At 34.7% G+C, this 12,640-nt stretch overlaps 1 protein-coding gene and 1 non-coding gene across 2 annotated transcripts in view; both read left to right on the top strand.

Annotated features, from left to right (window-relative positions):
• TMEM232 (transmembrane protein 232) overlaps nt 1-12,640 on the top strand; it is a 306,685-nt gene that overhangs the window by 30,136 nt on the left and 263,909 nt on the right. The gene's annotated exons all lie outside the window — the stretch shown is intronic.
• On the top strand, nt 5,596-5,727 carry LOC112627268. The gene has a single exon (XR_003120115.1). It is a non-coding gene; the product is annotated as a small nucleolar RNA SNORA51 (small nucleolar RNA).

Below are 12,640 nucleotides of genomic sequence, written 5' to 3'. Positions count from 1 at the left end.
TATACCCAGTAATGATATTGCTGGGTCAAATGGTATTTCTGGTTCTAGATCCTTGAGGAATCACCACACTGTCTTCCACAGTGGTTGAACTAATTTACACTTCCACCAACAGTATAAAAGCATTCCTATTTCTCCACATCCTCTCCAGCATCTGTTGTTTCCTGACTTTTTAATCACCATTCTAACTGGTGTCAGATGGTATCTCATTGTGGTTTTGATTTGCATTTCTCTAATGACCAGTGATGATGGCCTCTTTTCATGTTTGTTGACCACATAAATGTCTTCTTTTAAGAACTGTCTGTTCACCTACTTTTTGAAGGGGTTGTTTGTTTCTTGTAAATTTGTTCAAATTCCTTGTAGATTCGGGATATTAGCCCTTTGTCAGATGGACAGATTTCAAAAAGTTTCTCCCATTATGTAGGTTGCCAGTTCACTCTGATGATACTTTCTTTTGCTGTGTAGAAGCTCTTTAGTTTAATTAGATCCCGCTTGTCAATTTTGGCTTTTGTTGCCATTGCTTTTGGTGTTTTAGTCATGAAGTCTTTCCCCTATGTCCTGAATGGTATCGCCTGGGTTTTCTTCTAAGGTTTTTATGGTTTTAGGTTTTACATTTAAGTCTTTAAACCATCTTGAGTTAATTTTTGTATACGGTGTAAGGAAGGGGTCCAGTTTCAGTTTTCTGCATATGGCTAGACAGCTTTCCTAACACCATTTATTAAATAGGGAATCCTTTCCCCATTTCTTTTTTTTTGTCAGATTTGTCAAAGACCAAATGGTTATAGATGTGTGGCCTTATTTCTGAGGCCTCTGTTCTGTTCCATTGGTCTATATATCTGTTTTGGTACCAGTACCATGCTGTTTTGGTTACTGTAGCCTTGTAGTATAGTTTGAAGTTAGGTAGTTTGATGCCTCCAGCTTTGTTCCTTTGCTTAGGATTGTCTTGGCTATATGGGCTCTTTTTTTGGTTCCATATGAAATTTAAAGTAACTTTTTCTAATTCTGTGAAGAAAGTCAATGGTAGCTTGATGGGGATAGCATTAAATCTATTAATTACTTTGAGCAGTATGGCCATTTTCATGGTATTTATTCTTCCTATCTTGTCCAAGGGTTTCTAAAGCACCTGTAAACACTTTAAATGCTTCAGTTTTCAGTATTTTGAATATTACTGTTTTGTATTAATTACAGATTATATTTATACTTACTATTTCTGAAAAAAAAGGCCAATTTTTAAATATATTATGATAAAGTTAAAATTTACATAGTAGTTATGAATCAGTTGATTAACATACATATGCGATAAATAGTATTCCTGTACTTTCTGTAAATTGCTACTCCAAGACTCTGTTCTGCTTGACTGCTTGAATATTTGCTCTCAATTGTTATTAGACCTGCCCTTGCCCCAGGGTTTAAAAAGGTCCTGGGTACTGTCAATGGAAGACGAGTCTCAATCATTTTTGGAGATTTATTTGCCAAAGTTAAGGACGCACCTGGGAGACGGGTCTATGCCTTTCTCTGAAAATGATTTTGAAGGGTCCAAATTTAGAAGGGAAAGGGTGGTATATTGAGAAGCATGCAGTTTTCACATAAACAAAAGGGTCAAAGGAAAAATGGGGGTAATCTTCATTTTACATAAGATAACACAGACAGATGGGGTAGGGGAACAACCGGGTATGCATTTGTGTCTGGAAAACTGGGGTGACTGCATTTGTATAAAGCTATCAATTTGCATTGCCATGGTGAAGTTTTAACAGCTCACCAGGAATTTCCTTGTGGGCAAAACATGGAGGAGGCAACTAGCTTTTCATCTTGTAGCGGGCCATCTTATTTAGCAACCAAAAGGTGGAGGCAGGTTTGCGTGACCCAGTTCCCAGCGTGACTTTTCCTTTTGGCTAGATGAGTTTGGGGTCCCAAAATTTAATTTCCTTTCACAGTGCTCATACATCAACAAAGCATTGGAGAGGTACCTCAGGGTATTGGGTCAATTGTCCCATCTATATGGCCTCCTCTGGTTTGACATACCTCTTATGGGCCACAGTTAGACCCAGGAAAGATTTTTATGCCTCTTCTAGGCTGTGGGGTCTAGTCTCCTAAGGCACAAGGCCCAGCCATTTCTTTTGAGTTACTGTCACCTCCTGGGAGTGCCACTCCAACAGAGGACATGTATCTGAATGACTTCTGTTACATTCCAGTCTCAGGAGACATCTCTCTTTCTCTACAATCCCAAGAAATTTGTTTCTCCCTATGTGACACTTACTGTCATCTCTTCCACAAGCTTAGCTTTTTACTTTTGTCTTTTTAAGTCATAGCATAAGGCAGCTTCAGTTTTCTGCCTTGAAGTTCAGGCATGAATGGAAGAAAACCTTCTTCTATCCAACTATGTATGTCTCTATGTATCTATATGGTTTTCCATATATAAATGAAATTCTACATTTATCTTCTGCCAGAACACTTTTGTGAATAAATTAATAACTTAATTGTCAAAACAAAACTATTAAAAATTACACACAAATACACACACACACACGCACACCCTCAGAGCAGAGAAGTACAAACCATGAAGACAGAGGAGTTACTAAACAAAATATGCAAAGCCTTCATACTTAAGAGACATCAATGATATCCTATCACCTATGTGTCTCTACTTCACTTTTACAAACCAATCATTTTTATTTTTTTAACTATTTCCAAAAGGGACATTTTGTTACATTGCCTCACTTTTCCCTTCACACTACTCTGTAAGTTTCCAAATGGTGTTTTCTAATGTAAGTGTGTGGGACCCCAAAATGAATAAGATAATCCATTTTCCAACATATTTTGCACCAAAGGTTTGCCATTAGGATTTATAATATATATGCGTGTATATATATATATGTGTGAATGTGTGTGTGTGTGTATACACACACATATATATATATATAGAGAGAGGGAAAGACAGCGAGAGAGAGAGAGAGAGAGAGAGAGAGAGAAAGAGAAAATTTAACTTTATAATAGAAACCAAAACTACGTTTTTTCCCCAAAACAATAGATATAAATATAAAGCATATATTCAAACCTTATGCTCCAGGAATCTGGATAGTCCCTATGAGTTTGGATTTTATTTTATTGGCAATAAGGTTGTATTACCGGGTCTGAAATTAAAGGGTCTGAAAGGCTGGTAGAAGAGTGAAATGATTAGGAGATTTATGTTTCTGAATCATGTAAAAGATGAAACTAGAATATCAACCTAAAGGAAAAAATGGAGAGAAAATTAATATAGAGAGTTTATTTGGGTCAGATTTGAGGACTGCAACCCAAGAGACAATTCAAGTTGCCGTGAATATATGCTCCAAGTAGCAGCAGTTACACGTGGGTTTTTAAAGGAAAGAAGAGGCAGTTCCTAAGTTGTTTACCAATAACTTACATTAAAATAACAAACTGTTGATTAGCTATACCTGGTTTTTGTGCCACAAATTCCAAGAACATGAAGATAATGGGTGAGGCAGCACTAGTCAGACTGCTCTGAGTTATTTCTCTTTTCTCAGGAGGAAGAAAGGTCAGAAGGAGAATGATAGATAAGCAGTTATTGTATTAATCGAGGATAGAGATAATGGCATCCTGAACGTGAGAGAATGACCAAGGGATGAAAAGCAGACTTGATTAACGGTGCTTCTTTGAAGATGAGGATCAATAATACATAGTGACCAACAGTGGCTCCCCAGTGATTTGATGCCACATGAGCCTGTGAACAACCTGAAGTCAGGGGAGGCCTAACAAGGACCATGAAAGGAAGATTTAGACAGAGGCTGATCTCATGATTGTGAAGCTGCCAAATACACCCTACATTGTTTTTGAAATTTTAGATTCTTTTCTTTTTTCTTTTTGTACATCAGAGAGCAACATGCTTCTATACTGTTTGAGCTCTTTTTATTTCTGTTATATGTCACTAATTCCAATACAGTATTTTCTCTTATAATCTTATTTGTACTGAGGGCAAATTTGCGTGTAGTGAAATGTACAAATGTCCACACAATTCAGTCACAATTCACAGGATGTGGTTTGATGTCAACTGAGTCTGTAGTCATCTGAAGGGTTGATTGGGTTGGACAACCAAAATGGCTCTCTCACATGCCTAGCAGTTTCTGCTTGCTGTTACTTGGGCACTTGGTTAGAACTATAAACCTGATCCTCTAAACATGGCTCTCCATGTGACATTGTCTTCTCATAGCATGGTGGCTGGATTCTGCATGTCCCAAGAGATCCAGGAGCAGATTGTAGGGCCTTTTTAGTAGTTTGGCCTCCAAAGTCCTAGAGTGTCACTTCTGCCACATTCTGTTAGTCAACTAAGTCACTAAATTAAGCCCAGATTCACAAGGATTGGGATTAGACTGTATCTCTTGTTTGGGGGAGTGGAAAGGTCACATTGCACAACAACATATAGTATGGGAGATATTACTGTGGTCATCTTTACAAATTTAATCTGTTTCATTGAGTTTTGATACATACGTACACCCATGTTACCACCACTAATATATACTATATCCATCATGCCACCTTCCATTCAATCCTTACACCTCCCATAGACCATCACCATGTAGTAGTTTTGTCTGTGCCTGAATTTCACATAGATAAAATAATATAGTATGCACACTTTTGTGTTTGGCTTTTTTCACTCAGTGTAATATTTTTGATATTTATGCATGTCGTTGCATGTAGCAGTAATTTGTTCTTTGTTGTTACTGAGAATAAGCCTATTATATAAACGTACCACAAATTGCTCATCCATTTTCCCACTGACAGATGGTTGAGTTGTTTGTAGTTTGGGACTATTGCGAATAACAGTGCTATAGGCATTCTTGTACAAGTCTTTTTATGACAGTGTTTTCATTGCTTTGGGAATGAAATTTCTAGGTCAGGGTGTAGGTATGCAGTTCACTTACAAAGGCACAAATAGATTTCCTACATTGTTATAGCTTATTTTCACTTCCATCAGCAACATATTAGAGTTTCATTGTTCTATATTCCTCAAAATTTGGTATTGTCATTTTTTTTAAATGTTAGACATTCTAGTTAGTGTGAAATAGAAGTTCATTACGCTTTTAATTTGAATTTTTCTGAAAACTAATTATTTTTATCATATTGGCTTTGTTGATTGTTCTCAGATTTTGTTCTGTATATCACCGATATCTGCTCTTAAAATTTCTCTTTACTTCTACTTTTTTGGGGTCTATTTTGTTGTTATTTTTCTCATTTCTAATGTTAGGTAATTAATTTTTAGGTTTCCCTCGATGTTAGATGAATGTTTATGTAACATTTCCTCTGAAGTGCCAATTTCTTGCACGTCATAAGGTTTTATATGCAGTATTTTACTCTCATTTAATTCTAAATATTTTTCAAATTTCATTGTTATTTCTTTTTTTGAGCCATAGGTAACCTAGAATTGTTTTTTTTTTTCTTTCCCAATATATGTAGGGTTGATTTATCCTTTTGTTATAATTTTCTAACTTAACTGTGTTTTGATGTCAGGGAATATAATCTATTCGTGTAGATTACCAACATTTTGCAATTTGTTAAGACATACTTTCTAAGCTAGTATGTGATCAAGTTTTAGAAATTGTTGGCCTCCTGGTGCTTACCACCAACTGTGTGCTTGCATTGACTGTACAGAAAAAAGAGATAGAGTAAACACACCACATATACACCTCAGCCCAGGTCCTGTGCCAGTTCTATATTGTGAATGGGGGGACATAGAAAAAATCAAGAGAGAGATAAATTGTTCTTGTGTGTTTGGGAAAAATGTATATTCTCTAATAAATAAATATAGAATTCTCTATATGTCCATTTGGTCAAGCATAGTAATTATATTGCTTCTATAGCTTTGCTAAATTTTTGTTGTTTGTTGTTGCATACGTATCAGTAGTTATAAAGAATAACTCGAACTCCTATTTACTAATTTATTCTTGCAGAGCTGCACTGACTAACCTCTTTCTCTAACATGTTTAAAATAGCTTTTCATTTTCCAGGGGCTTAGCTCAAGTTTTTTTTTTTTTTTTTTTTTCTTTTGGTCTATAGTATCCTGGATTTCAAGTTTCCTTCTTTAGTCCTTCAAAGTTGCTTTTAGAGACAGGAGCCAAAAGCCATCTTTACTGGCACTAAAACCCGTATCACTAACTTTTCTGTATTAATTGTTTATCCAGAAATCTCTTTTTATTTGGACATAATCTATTTTTTGTATGTACAGATTCTTCTGAGATTTTTATGTAAATATTTAAAAAATAAATATAGTGTCTCTTCACGTATTTATATTCTTTTTCTTTTTAATATTATTCTTGACTGCAACTGCCTATTACATTTTGAATAGTAGTAATGATACAGATACCTTTGTATTGTTTCTGGCTTTTAAGATAAAACTTCCAAAGATTTATCGTTAATTATCATGTTTGTTTTAGTTTTTCCTAGATATATTTAATTAAAATAAGAAGAACTATTCTTAGCTTGCAAATTTTTTTTTATTTGCTTTTAGAATCATGAATGGAAACTGAATTTAATGGAATTATTCTTTGGCATGTATCAAAATATTCCATACTATTTTGCTTTAAGTACATCAATACACCAGTGTTATGGTCTGTAAAAATAGATTTTACAGTATTAAATCATCCTTGCTCTTCTGAGACTAACCAATCTTCATTATAATGGATTCTTTTTTATTGATATCCCTAGGTATGGTTTTCTTATGCTTTGTTTAGAATTTTTTTGCAGCTAGGTTAATAGGTAATATTTCCCAATAAGTACCCTTTCCTATACTGCCGCAGATTATATAACCTTGTGTGGCTCAAAATTTCATATATTTTTGTATAGAATATAATAAGATTGTTGAAACTCTAAAAAGGCATAATAATAGTAAAACTACTAAAAGCCTTAGGAAGATATTCTGGAAAGAAAGAATAAGCAAATAAAAATAGATAATGATAAAAATAATTTAAATAATTTTATTAACAACTTTAAAAGCAGTTTTTGTTTAAGTGTGCTGGTTATTCTTTTGATTAATGTAATATTAGATATTGTATGTTTTTGGTTTTTAAACATCTAAGAGAATCACATGTACTATATATATATTACAAGGTCACAACATATATGTGTGTGTGTGTATCTCTTTGTAATTTATAATTTAATGCTGAAAAATTGTTAAATCTATGTAATTGTGAATCAGTACTTTCAATATTTTATTATAAAAGGCCAAGTATGCACAAAGGTTAATAAATCCCCATTTATTTTTAACCTAGATTTTATAGTTACCAATTAAACCCACACATTTTGATATACTAATTTTGTAATATTTTCATATTTAAAGTATTTATTGCTTAGTGCATTTATATAATTAATTAAAAGGGTATTACACAAAAAACCACCTTTAAGTATGCCTTTCCACTTGGATAGTAAGGTCTCATGAACAAGAAATACCAATATAATCCCTATTTGCAGATGAGATAACTGAGGCACCTGCAGTTTAAGTAATCTGCACAATGAAACAGACATAGTCTGTTCTGGAGCAAGGATTAAAGTAAGCTGCTGATTCCTGCGTTGCACACTTACCCACTATATCACACAGAAGTCTGAGAGGGAGAAAAGCCAAATGTCCTAGGAGTGTAATGATGAATGAAAAAGAAGACATTTAATTCCAGAAGGGATGGTTGACAGGATCAGATACCATGGAGGGATCAGGTAAGGTCAGTACTGAGAAGCTCATAGTGGATTTGTCCACTGGGAGATTCTTGTCAGCCCAAAGCTGAGGTCATAGGAGAAACTATATTCCAGATATTATATTTTTTTGTACTAGAATAAATTTAAGAGTAAATATCACTTAATATAAAAACCATATCTGATGTAATTACAGCCTAAAATCAAGCCATTTTTTTGGCCACTTCAGATAAATATGCTAGGTAAATCTTTGAAATCTATTTAAATTATCAGAATTTACCCCTGGGAAGTGATAGAGAAAATGTGGCAGTTACTTTAGACCATCTTCCACAGTGGGACGCTTTGTAAGCCAAGAACATTAGAGCAAGCAGAGAGCTGGGTCCTAGAAATAGTTGGTGTCTAAAATAACTGGGGTTTTTTGGGGTTTTTTTTTTGTTTTTTGTTTTGTTTTGTTTTGTTTTGTTTTACCTTTCATTTCATTATTTGGAGAAGGTTTTGCTTATTTTAAAAGGAGAGCAATTCAGTCATTCAGATCATTTTTATTCGCTTAACATTTTATTTCCATTTCTATCCACAAATTCAATGAGTACTTTGTGTTTTGGGACTGTAGAAAATAAAAGGATATTTTAATCTTAATAATAATTTTAATTTACTTAAAGCTAATTTTTACTTTTACATCATGTTTTGCTGATTCAGTACAAATTATGGCTACTTCTTGACAGTGATGTAAAAGTGAAATAATCCAATTTAACAAGTTCATTTTAGTTTCTTTACATTTAATTGTGATTTTCCTGCAAAGTAAAAAAAAAAAAAAAAAAAAAAAAAAAAAAAAAAAAAAAGTGTCTTAATAGCAGAAGAAGTTAAAATTTTTAGCCTCATTTTATTTTTTATTTCTGTTGTAAAATGGTCTGGGGGTTACTAACAACTATGAAATATCATGAAATATGCTACTGTTGGCTCCTTTTTGTCCAATCCACAAGTCAACATGCTGTATGCATATAACTGTCCTGAGAAGGAGTGAAATGTTATGAATTCTTTCTGCAGTAGGTTTTAATAGATGGTTCAAGACTCTCTTTTTAGCAAATAGCATTTTAGAAGCTGAATGTTTGAACTCCATTACTGATTAGCATTTTTGACCAAGTTCTATTATTCAACTCCACTTGAACTTGTAACTGTAACTTGTTTTTGCTCATCTATTCTGGTAAATGGTTCTCAACCATTTATATAGTCCACTCTACTTTGAAGTCTCTTTGAGAATTTAGGTCCAACAATGAATAACACAATCCCCCCTTTTTTGGATGAAGATAGATATTTAATCTCTCTCTCACGCTCAACTATTAAACGACTATCATTTACTGACACCCTACAATATGTGAAATATTTTATCTTGCCTAATCCTCAGGCAACTCTGCTTAGATATTATCATTTCTGTTTTACAAATGAGAAACTGATACTTGAACAAGTAAGAAGCGCTTATTGAATAATCAGGGAGGAGGGATCCAGAAGCTAAGTACCTAGCATTCCTGCCCACCTTCCTGCTGCCCTGCTCCTCCCGGAAGCAATTGCCATAGAAGATACAGATGTGGCTGTTAACATTCCTCCCTGGTCTTAAGTTAGTCCTTGGGATGGGACTCCCATCACTGGGAGTCTCACCCCTCGGCCAAATTTCTAGTTTTTTATGGTTATCAATACCGCCTGAGAAATTGTCGTATACAAGTGGTTTTCAACCAGTGAGCCCATGCGGAACTACCTCCCCTGGCTTTTATGAACTGTATGTTTCCTTCCTCCTCAACCGCTCTGCTGAAGCTCTTAGAGAGTCTAGGTTGGTACTGGCAGAATCCTGGTGTTGGAGTGTCATCGTGTATAGTATGAAACAATCCCCATTTCGCTTTGCCCTTGCCCTTCTCTTTTCCCTCTCTCTTTACCCCTTTTCTTCCTCCTTTCTCTTTGCAGATTCTTCTCTACCCCTACCCATACCCACTTTTCCTCTCTCTTTTAAGGAAAATCAGATTAGATGAGTTAATTTAAAACTTCCTTGGGTGATTTTACTTTCTTTTCCCCTCCTTCCCTAACTCCTGTGGTCTTCTGAACCCCCTTCCTCAAATATGAAACACATGTTAATGTCAGTGCAGTTATTTTAACACAGGTTTTCTGATTCTAATTATTTTCCATTTTTTTCAAAAAAGAAAATAAAGACATATCTAGCCTGCTCATCCTATGATAAATGTTTAAATTTTAAGGTAGCTTCTTTTTAGAGAAGTTTTTTTGCTTTAGAATATGGTTTTACTCAATAATAGAAAAACGTTTATGTTAGAGTAAGGGACTGTACTTGACAAAGCTAAAGGACAAAATAAAAGAAGACCAAGAAAAAGATGATTCTACTTCCTACATCTCTGCAAACCTTATATTTTTCATATTTACGTCAAAGCTCTGATTTTGTTATACAATTACTTTAAGCTACTCAGGTTGCTTTTTTTTTTTTTTTTTTTTTTTTGAGACAGAGTCTCACTCTGCTGCCTAGGCTGGAGTGCAGTGGCACAACATCGGCTCACCGCAGCCTCCGCCTCCCAGGTTCAAGCAATTCTCGTGCCTCAGCCTCCCGAGTAGCTGGAATTACAGGCACGTGCCACCACACCCAGCTAATTTTTTATTTTTAGTGGAGATGGGGTTTCACCATGTTGGCCAGGCTGGCCTTGAACTCCCTACATCAGATGATCCTCCTGTCTCGGACTCCCAAGTGCTGGGATTACAGGTATGAGCCACTGCACCAGGCCTCGGGTTGCATATTAAACTCACCTGGGAAGCTTAAAACAAAATAAGACAAACACGCATTCCTGGACAACTCCAGAGACTAAATGTAATAGGTCTGGAGTTAGGATGTAAGGAATCAGCAGGCATATAGAGTACTTTTGAAAAATGCTTTTCCAACTCTCTATAAAGTACCAATTTTAAAACTTCCAAATTGTCATGGAAAAATTAAAATGAAAGATAATTACCATAAAATGAAAAATAAAGACACCCCAAAACCAAATGTAAATAATTCGAATCAACAGACATAAAGTTGCTTTTGAGTAAATATAATCAAAACAAATATAACACAGGGGAAAGGAAAACAAATACAAAATTATGTATATTATTGAGTGAAAATGCATGTAACTAATATGGAGATAAATATGCTCATAACTTTTTGTCATTCCTCAGTCATAACAAAACAGAGATATTAGTGAAAGAGTAATTTCATTTATTAAAAATCTATGTGCAGATAAAAATCTAGATGATTTGGAATATAATGGTGACTTCTTAGATATGACACCAAATACATGATCTATGAAAAAAATAATTGATAACGTGGACTTCATTAAATTTCATTATTGGGATTGTCCTGTTAAAGACAATCCCAATAAAATGAGAAGGCAAGCACAGACTGTGAGGAATGATTTGCAAAAGACTCATTTGATAAAATATGTTATTCAAAATATACAAAGAACTCTTACAAACTTGAAAAGAAGAAAAAACAAACAACATGATTAAAAATGGACCGAAAACAGCACCTCAACAAAGATGAAATATAGATGGCAAATAAGCATGTGAAAAGATACTCTATATCATAAGTCATCAGATAAATGCAAATTAAAGCAATAATGAGACACCACACACCCTATTAGAATGGCCAAAAGTCAGAACACTGACAACATCACATCCTGGCAAGGACATGGAACAACAGGGGCTCTTATTTGATGCTGGTGGGAATAAAAAATGGTACAGCCACTTTGGAAGACAATTTGGTGGTTTCTTACAAAGCTAAACATACTCTTACCATAAGATACAGCAATCATGCTACTTGTTGCTTACCAAGAGGAGTTGAAAACTTAAGTCCAGAGAAAAACCTGCACATGAATGTTTTAGCAGCTTTATAATTCTTAAAACTTGAAAGCAACTAAGATGTCCTTCAGTAGATAAATGGAAAACAGTGGTACATCAATAGAGTAGAGTATTATTTAACAGTAAAAATGAATGTGCTATTAAGTCATAAAAAGACATGGAGGAACCTTAAATGCATATCACTAAATGAAAGAAGCCAATCTGAAAAGGCTACATAGTGTTAAATTCGAACTGTAAGACATTCTGGAAAAGACAAAACTATAGACAGTAAAAAAAACTAGTTGCCAGGCGTGGTGGGGGATCAGGGTGGTGGGGCTGATGAATAGACAGAGCATAAAGGATTTTTAAGGCATCAAAAACACTCTGTACAACAATAGTATAATGCATACATGACATTTTACATTTGTCCAAACCCATAGAATATACAACACCAAGAGTGAACCCTAATGGAAACTATGAACTTTGGGTAATTATGATGTGTTGATGTAGATTCATCAGTTATAACACATGTACCATTCTGGTCCAGATGTTGATAATAGGACAGGCTGCGCATATATAGGAGTAGGAGGTATATGGGAAATTTCTGTGCTTTCCAATTTTGCTCTAAAACTGCTCTAAAAAAAACATTGACAAACCTAAGAGAAACAAGAAATGGGGAAAGGATTCCCTATTTAATAAATGGTGCTGGGAAAATTGGCTAGCCATAAGTAGAAAGCTGAAACTGGATCATTTCCTTACTCCTTATATGAAAATTAATTCAAGATGGATTAGAGACTTAAATGTTAGACCTAATACCATAAAAACCCTAGAGGAAAACCTAGGTAGTACCATTCAGGACATAGGCATGGGCAAAGACTTCATGTCTAAAACACCAAAAGCAACGGCAACAAAAGCCAAAATTGACAAATGGGATCTCATTAAACTAAAGAGCTTCTGCACAGCAAAAGAAACTACCATCAGAGTGAACAGGCAACCTACAGAATGGGAGAAAATTTTTGCAATCTACTCATCTGACAAAGGGCTACTATCTAGAACCTACAAAGAACTCAAACAAATTTACAAGAAAAAAACAAACAACCCCATC

The sequence above is a fragment of the Theropithecus gelada genome, chromosome 6, assembly GCF_003255815.1.
Source record: "Theropithecus gelada isolate Dixy chromosome 6, Tgel_1.0, whole genome shotgun sequence".
Taxonomy (NCBI): Eukaryota; Metazoa; Chordata; class Mammalia; order Primates; family Cercopithecidae; genus Theropithecus; species Theropithecus gelada.
This window is presented reverse-complemented; position numbering and strand designations above follow the sequence as displayed.